We start from the raw sequence: 12,468 nt of genomic DNA, 5'->3' as shown, positions 1-12,468 counted from the left end.
GATGTTTTTAAACAATATCCTAAATCTCAGTTGTGTCAATGATGAACCCTGATCATCAGTGGATGTATCTGTAGATACAGTCATTCTGTAGGGGAGAGGTGTTTTCTGTGGATTTTCATCTTTTGACTTGCCACCGCTCCCTTCGACCTTAAATATAACCTCAAACATCACTTTAGAGTGGAAGGCCTGGTGGTGCAACGTTAAAGGAGAGATTTTTCAATTTGAAGGTCGTGGGTTTGAATCTTGTTCCCGGTGAATCTTTATTTTTGGGCTTTGTAAGGCGAGGAGTATGGAGGCAGCCTGCCTCCATACTCCATACTACTACCTTAAGACATTTACATATTAAGCAAAGTGACATTAGTATTTCATTTTATTATTTGTATTTTTTTTTTTAAAGCATTTCATTTTTTGAGATTTCCTTTTAGTATTTTTTTTCTCCCAGTGTTTCATATTAATAGTTTTGTTTGACTCCTGTTCTAGTTTATTGTGGCATTTGATTGATCCTTTATTTGGATTAGATGTCTGTTTTTGAATCCCAAATCTTTAGTTTACAATTGATAGACATAACTCTCGTGCCACAGAAACATGGAAGGTAATAGTGAGAACAAAATCGTTAACCTTGTAGAGGATGGAGAGTGAAAATCTGCCAAATGGTGGAATTGAACCCCAAACCTTTGGTTTACAAATCATGGACAATTGGACATAGCTCTCATGCCACGGAAGCATGGAAGATGCAAGTGAGAAAAAAAATACTTAACCTTGTAGAATTTAGATGGAGAGTGAAAATTTGCCAAACTCTGGTCTTGAACCCCAAACCTTTGGTTTACACACCACGGGCATAGCTCTCATGCCACAGCATTGAAAATAGTTAACTTTATAGAGTTTAGAGAGGATCTTTTAGAGTTTAGTGTGAAAATGTTCCTTACCAGCTTGGAAACCTAAACCTTCAGCTTATAAACCCCTGCCATATCGCTTGTGCTACAAAGGCTTAAGGCCAGTTTACACCTATGCAACTTCATGCTACTGTAAAGCTATTTCCCTGGGGAACTAGCTTTGCTGGACGGCATGGACAGAAATGAGTCGGGTGTCAATGTCACACCAGACGATGAGAAGCAACACACAAGGAGCGGTAGCAGCTACACCGGCCCTGACTATCTACAGGAGGCAGCAGACCTCCCCTCCTAACAGGAACAACTAACCCCTACTCTATATCTGTTCTTCATTGCCAGGCATAACTAAACTTAAGATTCTGCCAATGACCCCCTCCCTCCCAAAAGAGTGCAGAGCTGCACCAATGTCATGTAGTGTCTGAAAGAGTGAATCTCCCCATAAAAACCTGGAGTACATTATGCAACATTTGAAATCCTCCTCCTGCAGCCTTGATATTCGGCCAACAAGCTTTTCCAAAAGGAAAAAAATCAAATTGCATGGTATCAGATCTTCTATAAATTGTCAACACATCCCTTCTCTCAGATTGGTTTCCACAAGCCCTGAAAACGGAGTCATCAAGCCACTCTTAAATTACAATATTCTATACACATCCCTGATGAACAATTATAGGTCCATATCAACCGGTTTAAGTAAAATAAATGAAAAAGCGTTCTTTCAACAACTTCTTGGCACTAAACAACGGCTTTGATGTCTTCAAGACAGGTATTAGATATTGTAATGATGTACTTTTTGAAAACAAAAGCACTTAGTATAAAACACATTTAATTACACATTAAGAAACATAACAGTTCCTTGTGCACTGTAAAATCCTCATTGTTAATTTAACTAGAGTGTAAAAATGGAAATGGCATTCTCACACTCTCAGCGTTAAATTAACAGATTTACTGTAGGCTAATGTTTTTTTTTACATCTTAACGAGACAGGCTTCTTTCTTCTGGTTAATGTGCAATCTACTAACCGTTTCACCTCATTCTGTGACTTTGTGTCCTCATCCAAACCAGAAGAAGTACAGCTCTTTTTCTTCTCACTATGTATGAAAGGTGCATATGTTGATCGGCAGGGTGAATACACAGCTGTTGGGCTGACATACTGTATATATGTCAGTGGACATCAGTCTATCCACATGACTATGGAGTGCATGGAACTCTTCTAAACACAGACTCTCATAATAACGTCATTGTCAGTTATCATCATCATCCTCCTCCTCCGAAGAAGAGCGTAACACTCCACCGCTGTCATCCCGGTAACATCGGGCCAGGAGACGCAGCTCCTCCAGAGCCTCCAGGTAGTCAGCCATTTCAGGTCCTTGTGAGAGGAAGCTGGGGGCCACACGGCCAATGTTAAGGGTGCTGACACCGCGGTGCATATCTGACAGCCATTGGCCGACCGCAGGGCTTGACTGGAGGGAGGTCAGGATGGGCAGGGAAGAGACTACTGGTGCTGAGGCTGCACACAATGAAGAAAGAGAAACAGAAGTTCAAGAAAGGAAGGCAAAAATCACAGAGGCTCCACTTGAAAGAAATGAATCAGAATCGGTTTTGTTCAGAAAAAAATGCCAAAACAACGATTGAAATCACTGTATACTCACAGCCACGGGGAGGGGCCTGACTCTGTAATAAGCCCTGCTCACCAAGAGACTGGCTGCATATGTGTGGGAAAGGAGGTGTCAGTTTGCTGGGGGCTGACACCAGATGCAATGCCCTGTACAGCAAAGGAGAGAGAGGCAAAAAGACAAGAGCAGAAACCGTCAATCAGTTGTAGTTACATACAAAATAGTAGTTATCTGTTGTGTGTGTGTGTGTGTGAATGGGGAACTCACAGAGGTGTGGTAGGATAGAAGGATCTGATGTAGTCTTCAAGGACATCTTCCCCACGGTTAAGGCTGTACAGGGGAGTGCGTGGCTGGGTTCCTGGTTCCAGAGACCTGATAGCATGGATCGTAGTTTTTGTAGTTGTTTTTTCATCAAGTATTACAAAAGTCACGTGGAAGATGCTTATCTGGGCTATGGAACGTTTTATGGCAGAAAGAAAATCAACAGTAATTTATTCATTCATTTGGGGAAGATGCTGACCTGACCAGGCTCTGTCCCTCCAAGCCCTTGAGTGTTACCATCTGGCCGTAACATCGACCATCACCAAGTTCCGGGCAAGCTGATAAGGGTTTCCATGGTAGTGCATCAGCACAGGATGTCAAGGCATCAGGGAGACAGCTGCCGTGCATCATGGGAAAGGGAACGGCACCATACGCAGCCACCACCTGAAATTAACATTACCTCACTGAGTACAAGCTAAAAGCCTCTTGCATGGTATGTAGGAAACCTCATAGAGGACAATCACATTTATTTAACATTGATGATGATCACATATGATGACCCTAAAACCTTGAAGTCACCTTTTTCCCGGACGAGGCCAGCGCATCTGCCACTTGCCACATGGGGACAGTGTTGTTCCTCAGCCTGTAGGATGCAGTAAGGGCATCCAGACCTAGAGCCAGGACAGCGCTGCTGTGGTACCACAGTAAGGGCTGGCACAAAGGAAATAAAGATGTACTTAGACATAGATCAATTGATAAATTAAATAAAACTGGAAAATCTCTATGGTAAACTGGCAATTAGGAATGGCAGGCAGAGGGTGTCTGGATGGCAAAGGATTAAAACACTCGCCCCCCACACCGCCCGAGTTCAATTGTGTCGGACACTCCTGGTGGCGCTATAATAGGGCAATGTAAACGCAAGTTTCACCACAATCGGACGCTGCGTTCATGATTTGAGGCATTTTGTTCAAAACGGGCCACTCCTGCAAACTTTAGATGTCAATCTTAGCCGATCAGGATGGCATATGAAAAATCCAACAGATTCGTCTTTATCACTAAAGAGATCATGTGTACCGATGTGCGTGAAATGTGGATACAATCTGAAATAATATAAAAAAAATGTTTTACATAAGTCGGCCTCCTGGTGGCGCTATAAAAGGCAGATGTGAAAAATGCAGGGCAAAGGTTTTTCCTTGGCCTCTAGGGAGTAAGCATACAAAGTTTTATGCAAATCTGTGAAGTTATAGGTAAAAAAGCAAATCGGCCTGTTATAGCGCCACCATAAGGCTGATTTGAAAATTCAAGTGGCTTTTCTTCCTCGGCCTAGTGGGAATGTGCATGCAAAAGTTCACGGAAATCACAAGCTGTGTTCAGGATTTGTGGCATTTTGTTCAAAATGGAGCACTACTGCAAACTTTGGAAGACAATCTTAGCCAATCAGGATAGAATATGAAAGATCTGAAAAAAAAAAACAGTTAAAAAAATCTGAAATAATCAGTTAAAAAATCTGTTTCGTTTAATGACTATAGAGATACTGCTGTGTACCGATTTACGTGTGTTTGGACAAAATCTGTAGGAGTACTGTTAAAAAATGTGTTTTGCAAAAATCGGCCTCCTGGTGACGCTACAACAGGCCCATGTGAAACATTTGGGGCAGAGGTTCTGCTCTGGCATCCAGGGAGTGTGTGTGCACAGTTTCGCTGCAACCAGGCCAACGGTACCGGAGATTAGCTGCTCGCAGACGGACACACGGACACACACACACACACACACTCATGGATGGACAGGGTGCAAAACAAAACTAAGAAAACAGTCTGGAGAGAGAGAAACTGATAAGTGAGACTCACATTGTAGTTTAGATGAGGAAAGGCCATGGGAGAGGTGGGTCGTCTGCCCAGCCCACCCCTCAAGGTCATAGGGCAGAAGAAAGAACTGTGCCTGGCCATATGCACTGTCCCTAATGCACAGTTCATCAGGTGGTAGAGGTCCTTCATTGGAGTCTGAATCAACAGAAGCAATAGCATTACAAAATAAGTTTGTTGCAGCAGTATAAAAAGAAATGGTGCTTTTACAAAAAAAAAATGACAAAAGAACGATAAACTACCTCTGGGTTAAATGACAGGGTTAGACAATGAACAAAACTGTAATCTTGGGGAGTTTTGCAGATAGCTACCATAGAACGTTTCTCATTACTCACCGAATCTGGGTGGCTGACAGGTGCCAGCCCCTAGGTTAGGATACCTCTCCCACCATATGAGTCCTGCAGCATTTCTGTGACCTTTGATCCCAGGCCGGAAAAGCCATCGGCCAAGTCACACAGCACCTGGAACCCCTGAGAGAAACAAGGGATGCAGGAAGAGGAAGAGATGGAATTAATGGGAAAAGAAAGAAGGGAATGAAGAAAAGGACAGAAGGAAGAAATGATAAGAGTACTTTCACTAGTGAGTAAATATGTTCCCGTTTTTGGTCAACATCACAAATGCACTTGAAATAAAGTAGATACAGTAGTAATTGGATGTACCCGACTTAACCCAAGTTCCTCTATAATCTTCAGTGTAATGCACCTATAATAGAACATGCATATAATTATGATCACATTTGATATTAATGCGCTCATGCAAGTGTCTAGAATCCACTTTGTCTCATCACAGGTTTATACAGAGCCCCTAAGGGACATTTGTAGGTAAAAAAAAAATAGGAGTAGCTTTACAAAAAACAAAGTTAGTGAATTAGTTTGTGAAGTTTGTGAAAAACAAATGTGGACGAATAAAATAAAATAAAACTCAATTCACCAACTTAGTTTTTTCCCTGCACCTTGAAAAAAAACAACCCTGAAAAAATAAAATAAACCAACACTTTTCAAAATAAAGCTACCCTAAAAATGTTTTACCTACAAATGTCCCTTTAGGTTTACAGGTGAAATGAAGTGGGGGAAATTAGTTTGTGCTAGCGCCATTGTTTTTGTTGTTTTCAGTAAGAAAGGAAAAGAAGAGGGGGGGAGCAAGGAGCAAGAATCTATGTTAGCTTATATAACTATAGCTATAACTTCATCAAATGATGAATGCTCAATCGATTTACAAACCAGTGTCAATGTGGCAAATGATACACCTAAGTTTGCAAACAAATCAAAGTTTTGTGAATGAGGCTCACTATTTCGTGTGCGTGTGTGAAATGAGAGGTGGAGCTAAATTGTAAATTGAGAGTGTGTACAATGAAACTATTTAAAATCTAAATCAAAACAATGAGTAGAGTTTAAGTGTGTATGTGTTGTAGTTACCTGAAGATGATCACATTCCTCCACAAAGAAGTGCAGTCTGTCCTCCAGCTCTTCCAACACAGATCCCTGGAGCAGTGCCTCTCCCTGGCCAAACGCTTCCAGACGGTGAGTCTCCCTGGACATCCACACATGCACACTGTTGTTGAGACTCTGACATGGCATCTATATCATGAAACTGAATATAATGAACTATGGTGTCCCAGATAACTCTATAACATAATCTGGACATCCCAAATAGTCCCACATCGCTCCTCCAAGAATGTGTGTAAAGTGGATCGGCGCTGCCCCTCACCCATCATGGTTGTACTGGTGGATGACGGAGATGGTGCGAGGGTGCAGGTGGATCCTGAGGAAGTCAGACCATACCCTCACACTGCCCTCCAACCTGTAGGTGTTCTGCAAACGCTCCAGATGGTCGTTCACAGTAGCCATGCTCACTGCAGTTGACAACAGGAGTTTTATGAATGATCTCTGGTTACTTTTAATTACACGCAGAAGGGAACACCATAAACTGCATTTACATATCACATGCAAAGTTCAAACAATTGCTAATAAAAATAATATAAATACATATTTAAGAGAAAATTGCTGATTAGGAGTTGAGAAAATGATTGGATCGTTCTATTACCTGAGCACTGAGGGTGAGACTCGGAGGCAAAATCAGCAAATACCTCCCCCTTCTGAAAAGAAAGATAGACGTCAAAATAAGATTGAATGAGGATGTTTTCATGATTCAAGTTCAGTACTATGCACATGAAAGTTGTAAGTGGATGAAAAACAAAGCCCTGTCCTTTAATCTTAGGACTCTTTTTGTTCCCAGTGATGGAATGAACAATAAACAAACGCTATGCTCTCAGAGCTGTCTGAAACATAACCGTCCTTTCTTTTGAAAATAATTACATGTCGATGTCACAGAAGACGGAACCTCTTTTCTTTTTTCATTTTCAAAAGACTATTTACAAGCATTGTGTCATAAGATCAATTTAAATAACATATCGTAATGCACAGGATTTACATCTCATTATAAATACTCACATCTAGTTTGTCCAGGTCTTGGAGGAAGGGGTTCTTTGTCGTGGGAGTCTCTTTGTGCAGCATCATTTTTCCCTCCCTGCCAAGTGGAGCACATTTTCATATTGAATACACAGAACCAATAACTTGTTATGCAAAGATACTTAGACCAAAATGTTAAATATTTTCATATTTTTGTAATGGGAGGAATATTCAATATATTTGAAATTGACAATAAAAGGGTTTTTGAGATTAAAGGGTTTTTTGAGTACTGTTTGTGAAATGTGGTTCACAAATTATATCACATGGGACAGGAAAAATAAAAATAAATATTCATTTATACTATATTTAGTTGTTGGTATCCTCTAAGCAGCCAAATAATATTCTGACATATACAGTACACTCACATATTGGTGAATGTCAGCATATCTGAAACACACATACCATGTGAAAGCAATATTGCCATCTTGGTCTGTTTCATACAGACTTCCCTCTTGCCTTAGAGTCTGAAGACTACCTGTTATAGAGGAACAGAGAGAGAGAGAGAGAACTTAACAAGTGTAACAGGCTGTGTTTTTTAGTAGGACCAGACATTATGAATCAAACGCCTGTCCATTTTTGACCATGCTAAAATCTTTCACACTGTGCCAATTATTGAATGGAGTCTACCCGTTTGTGTGTGTGATGAAACTACAACCTACAGTATTTCAGCTGACATATGTTGGGGCAATATTTACCTTGAATAAAACAAAAAACAAAAAAAAACAAATAAATGGAGGAAGATTTAGACTCAGACTTGGATTGATGATTCAGTGGAAATATCTCCAGATATTTTTACACAAAACTGTGTACACATAGACTAGCAGATACAGTAGTGTTTGATTCCTGTGCTTTAACACATGAAACATGTAAAATAATTGTTGCAGCAGTTTGTCTGGTTATGGTAGAAGCACACTTAACGACCATGGCACATGGCACAAAATCGGCAGAACTCATAGCCTAACGGCATCAGCTTGAAGAAGGCTGTCCTTTATCCTGTCACACTGAACGACTCAGTAGGCATTCCTGCATAACATCCGGGTACGATGATGTCACGCTCATAGCCTCTATTAAAAAAAATAGAGAAAATTGTCCCAAATATATATTTTTTTATATATGAAGCGAACATTTTTAACTCAAATCTTTGCTTCTGGGGGTCCCTGGAACAAAATATTTTGAGATGAGGGTCAGCGGCCAAATACATATCATTTTGGAATTATAATTTCGAAAAAGTTGGAGCACCACTGATATTGCAACATACGTTCTGAAAAACTGTTAGGATTTAGAAGACATTTGTAGAATCGGCCTCAGGTCTTAATGGGTTAAACTAAGGCATGAGAAGAAGAAGTGTGTGGCTAAAAATGTCATTCAATTCAATTTTTCAATTCAATTTTTGTCAACTTTGTCTGGATAGTGGGTACTACAGCTCTGATGCTCATTGTAAATTTCAGCAAGCTACTGTAGGAACAGAAGGTTATTCTGCTGCTGTACTTGTTTTACATCACTGTTTGGTGTGTATAAGTACATAGGCTAAATGCCTAAAAACAAACGTAGTACTCTAATGCTGCCTAATTTCAGTCCCGAAAGTAAGACAGAATAACAGTTTGTATTCCCTGAAGAGAAGACGTTATATTCGATTATTTTAAAGGTACATACAAAGCCTGAAAGTTCTTCATATCCTCTTATACAAGTGCTAAAGAGAATAAACCTTTAAATTAATTGTGAAATTATACAAACCTGTGTAGCAACAAAGTAGTGGTGTGGGTTTGTGTCTTCTAACATGGAGAGCAGGCACTGCGAGGCAGGAACGGGAACCTTGAGGTGACGACAGTTCCTGACCTGAAACCTCTGGAGGATCATTTTGGCCCCGTACAGTTCCTTTCCCAGAGTCTCCAGTTCCTTCAGTGCACAACTGTAGTGCATGAGAGATTGAAACAATTATGCTACAATGACAATGACATGAGTTTAATTGATACACTTTAAGATAACTATAGGCTCTATGCACAGCAGCCATATAGGAAAGAAATTGGGCCTCTTCCATACTTCCTTCACAGGTGTTGCCAATGATACTATTAAGGCTCTGTTCCATTCTGGTCAACCAGAGTCAGGGTGCTGATATTGTGCATGTTGGCTCACTGGAGACACTCTGCTACACCAGTGGGTCTCAAAGTGGGGTCCAGGGACCCTTACAGTATGGTTCCTTGAGGGGATTCCAGATGGCCCCTTACAGGTGTGTAACTGAGAGTGTACAAATGGAACCAAATGGACCCATAGTGTACAAATGGAACCAAATGGACCCGTAATTTGTACATTCTCAGAGTTATGGGGTCCTTGAAACTAAAAAGTCTGAGAACCACTGTGCTACAAGGAACAGAGCCTTCATTAGTATCATTGGTAACACCTGTGAAGGAAGTGAGGAAGAGGTCCACTTTCTTTCCAATGTGGCTGCTGTGCATAGAGCCTATTAAGTGTTTTTTGTGAAAATGTTTTGTTTTCAGTTATCAGCTTCGATTTTAGTGTTCCAGTTTCAATTGTGTGTGGTCATTTCTTTGTGTCATCACTTCCAATTTCAATTGTCTATCCTGTATCCTTTCTCTCTCCTGACTGGATCAAATTGGTGTCTGACCTGAAAACCCATTTGCTGTTTACTAAAGAGCTGTAGTGGGGACAGGATGTTTGTTACTGAACAAACACAACAATGATTGCTTGGTATCGGAATATAGAGCTATTTAACACTTACGTTAACCAAGAAAACCACGTACTAGTACACCTTTAAGCCATGTTTACTATGCAGTGGTGGAAAATGTACTCAAAAGTTTTACTGAAAAGTATCAAGTATCAAGTAAAAGTCCAGAATTCAAAATGTCAAATAATTGTAGTGGAGTAAAAGGACAATATTTGCCTCTGAGATGTAGTGGAGTAGAAGTACTGAAAATTGGAAATACTCCAGTAAAGTAAAAACATTTTTTTTATTTAAGTACAGTACTTAGTTACTTTCCACCACTGTTAGTATGAAAGTAGCCCTGAAACATGACTGTCATACCATGACAGTCATGGTGCCGAGTCCCCCTGGTCTAAAGTTGTGTTCGATTTTTTCACATTGCCATCTCTCACATAAACATAAACGTTCAGATTTCAAATATAAAGTGCTTACCACCGAGCCACGGATGTTACAAGGCGATGCGGACCGCGATGAGTACCCGTATCTCCCGTATTGTTCAATAAAAAGCATTTTAATCCCATCGCCGGCCATTTTTTTTTTGTTTTTTTTGTTTTGTAATGTATCAGAGTGCAATACACCTCCCAACCATTAGTGTCGCATGGTTGAAAGTATCGGAGACAATTTGGAGAAAATGGCCGGCGATGGGATTAAAATGCTTTTTATTGAACAATACGGGAGATACGGGTACTCATCGCGGTCCGCATCGCCTTGTAACATCCGTGGCTCGGTGGTAAGCACTTTATATTTGAAATCTGAACGTTTATGTTTATGTGAGAGATGGCAATGTGAAAAAATCGAACACAACTTTAGACCAGGGGGACTCGGCACCATGACGCTTGTATACAAGCGTCATGTGAACCATGGCTAGTATGAAAGCAGACAACAAGTCCAAGTCCACTCACTTGGTGGTGCAGAGTGTCACCTCTCCCATCAGGTATTTACACATAATATTATATAATAGCTCTGGTCCATAGCCTAGACAGTGGAGTTCCTCTCCCCAGGGGAGAGGAACTCCACTGTCTAGGCTATGGACCAGAGCTATTATATACTCACTTGGTGGTGCAGAGTGTCACCTCTCCCATCAGGTATTTACACATAATATTATATACTCACTTGGTGGTGCAGAGTGTCACCTCTCCCATCAGGTATTTACACATAATATTATATACTCACTTGGTGGTGCAGAGTGTCACCTCTCCCATCAGGTACTTGGGCAGCTGCTCCTTGATCTGGATTTTGTTCTTCAGAGCCGCTTGGCAGAAGGTCCCGTCGATGAGGATCTGAAAGGGTTGCCTGAAGTTAAAGTTGTATTTGTAGAAGCTTATGTTCTTCTTGGCTTGCTTTTGTCGTTTGATTTTCATGGTGCCTGGACAGCAAAACTAGAGAGCTATTAAACTAACTAATGATTAATAATCCGCCTTTTATCACCTAAAATGTTAGACTTTATGGAGCTGGATGTAAGGAATCAAAGAGCTACTTTACATGTAAGGTTTTGATCGCTAATGTTAACATAATGGTATTTAACTCAGCCTACAACCCAGCAGCAGTGTTCAGTCAGCAAATATAACGGAGCAAATATAAGACTTCCGGTGGACGATCTCTTCAGAATAAGAGTACCCTCTAGAGTAAAAAGAAACCATTGAAAACCATTGAAAAACGGTTCATTTGCACATTAAAACTATAAATTAAGCATTTAAACGAAGCTATATATCACATATTATGTTTCTGTGTAACAAAAACGGATTTAAAACATTAATTATTTATCTAAATTGATAGATGCTGTTCAAAGGAGTGCATAGCCTATACAAATTGGACACTGGACAGGAGACGGTGCTTAGTGCCGGAACTTCTGAGGTACGCACGCGTTCGGGGAGACCCCCTCTACACAGCCACACTCTCCGCTAAGCGGCACTAAGGTGTAAAAAAAAGTGGCGGGCCGTCCAGTGAGGTCAAGGGTCAGAAAAGGGCCCTTTTCAGTGCATAGCCTATACAAATTGGACACTGGACAGGAGACGGTGCTTAGTGCCGGAACTTCTGAGGTACGCACGCGTTCGGGGAGACCCCCTCTACACAGCCACACTCTCCGCTAAGCGGCACTAAGGTGTAAAAAAAAGTGGCGGGCCGTCCAGTGAGGTCAAGGGTCAGAAAAGGGCCCTTTTCAGTGCATAGCCTATACAAATTGGACACTGGACAGGAGACGGTGCTTAGTGCCGGAACTTCTGAGGTACGCACGCGTTCGGGGAGACCCCCTCTACACAGCCACACTCTCCGCTAAGCGGCACTAAGGTGTAAAAAAAAGTGGCGGGACGTCCAGTGAGGTCAAGGGTCAGAAAAGGGCCCTTTTCAGTGCATAGCCTATACAAATTGGACACTGGACAGGAGACGGTGCTTAGTGCCGGAACTTCTGAGGTACGCACGCGTTCAGGGAGACCCCCTCTACACAGCCACACTCTCCGCTAAGCGGCACTAAGGTGTAAAAAAAAGTGGCGGGCCGTCCAGTGAGGTCAAGGGTCAGAAAAGGGCCCTTTTCAGTGCATAGCCTATACAAATTGGACACTGGACAGGAGACGGTGCTTAGTGCCGGAACTTCTGAGGTACGCACGCGTTCGGGGAGACCCCCTCTACACAGCCACACTCTCCGCTAAGCGGCACTAA

At 41.5% G+C, this 12,468-nt stretch overlaps 1 pseudogene across 1 annotated transcript; it reads right to left on the bottom strand.

Annotated features, from left to right (window-relative positions):
* Positions 1-1,693: 1,693 nt before the first annotated feature.
* LOC308094683 (protein misato homolog 1-like) lies at positions 1,694-10,744 on the bottom strand (annotated as a pseudogene). Its single transcript, XR_013935120.1, has 14 exons — positions 10,716-10,744; positions 8,829-9,003; positions 7,497-7,569; positions 7,077-7,152; positions 6,670-6,721; positions 6,334-6,478; positions 6,042-6,156; positions 4,962-5,096; positions 4,612-4,764; positions 3,344-3,475; positions 3,024-3,208; positions 2,771-2,875; positions 2,540-2,652; positions 1,694-2,397 (listed from the first exon to the last, which is right to left on the bottom strand). The product of XR_013935120.1 is annotated as a protein misato homolog 1-like (transcript).
* Positions 10,745-12,468: the final 1,724 nt, after the last annotated feature.

Source organism: Gymnoscopelus braueri (genome assembly GCF_963280865.1).
Source record: "Gymnoscopelus braueri genome assembly, chromosome: 11".
In the NCBI taxonomy this organism is placed as follows: Eukaryota; Metazoa; Chordata; class Actinopteri; order Myctophiformes; family Myctophidae; genus Gymnoscopelus; species Gymnoscopelus braueri.
The sequence above is the reverse complement of the archived record's forward strand: the minus strand, read 5'-3'. Positions and strand labels throughout refer to the sequence as shown.